Source organism: Brassica oleracea, chromosome C9 (genome assembly GCF_000695525.1).
Source record: "Brassica oleracea var. oleracea cultivar TO1000 chromosome C9, BOL, whole genome shotgun sequence".
In the NCBI taxonomy this organism is placed as follows: domain Eukaryota; kingdom Viridiplantae; phylum Streptophyta; class Magnoliopsida; order Brassicales; family Brassicaceae; genus Brassica; species Brassica oleracea.
Genome location: NC_027756.1, coordinates 23,156,686 through 23,158,105, shown reverse-complemented (window position 1 = coordinate 23,158,105; position 1,420 = coordinate 23,156,686).

Here is a 1,420-nt window from a genome sequence, read left to right as displayed (position 1 = left end):
TGGACGAATCTGAGGATCCAAGACTATAAGTCTGTGGACGAATATAACTCTGCACTGTTTAAGATTTTTTCTAAAATGAAACTGTGTGGTGAAAGTATTACTGAACAGGATATCCTTGAGAAAACCTTTTCCACTTTCCATGCAAGCAATGTGCTGTTACAACAACAGTACCGAGAGAAAGGTTTCAAAACCTATGCTAATCTTATTTCTTGTCTCTTGCTCGCTGAGCAGAACAATGAATTACTAATGAGAAACAGTCAGATGAGACCACTTGGATCAGCTCCACTACCTGATGCACACGCTACAGAGGACAATAAAGAGTCCAACCACGTCCAAGGAAACAGTCAGCATAGCCATGGTCGAGACAAATCGAACGGACGTGGCCGCGGTTGAAGATCCTTTGGCCGCAGGCGAGGAAATGGTCGAGACCATGGACGGGACCGTGGCTCATTTGGACGAGGCCATGGTCGTGGCCGTGGATCTTCTTTCAGACCCCAACACTCGACTAAATCAGAGAAATACGTGTGCAATAGATGTGGAATGAGCAATTGGTAACCAGAATGGTTTACCCACAAAATTATACACTTTATGGTATGACTGGATTGACCATTCTGGTCCAAAACATGATGCGAAATTGATATTGGAAAGGGCACAAAGAGTTATCCCATAGATCTCACGTGTGTAGCATGAACACAAGGGAAACTCATTAGGCCATGATGTCCCAAAGCACTTAAAGATTATAGTATGTCCATGAGGGGGCAGTGAGGACAAATCCGCACATGTCCATACTATATATATAGCTTGGCTGAATCCTTTTATAAATCTGTATTGGCCTATACCCATAGGTCCAAACTCTCAGTCCAAGGCTTGGGGACACACGAATTTACATGCACATTAACTAATAAACATCAGACCATTTAAGTGAGCATAGATATTCCCATCTCAAATTTATTACGGGTCATGAGCCAGACATATACCATCTTGAGATATTTGGATAAGCCACCACAAATATATGTGCCGTCTAAGATGGATCCTTAGAAGAGGATGAGGATGGGGATATATGTGGGATATGAACCCCCCACAAATAATGAAGTACCTTGAGCCTGGTGATCTATTTAGTGGCCAAGAACACGGATTGCAAAGTTTAATGGATCCGACTATCCAACATTAGGGGGGGAAAATAATAAGCTGGTAAGAGAAACAGAATGGCATCGACCATCATTATCTTGGCAAGATCCTCGGACTAAAGAATGTGAAATAGACGTCCAAAGATTATACATTTACAAAGCTAGCTAACCAAATACCATACACATTTGCTGACTCGAAAAAGAATGACTAAGTCATATATAAACCAGCTTGTAAAGCACCAACTAAATTGATGTCCAAGAGAGACACAGTCAAGTTGCTACAGAGTCTATAC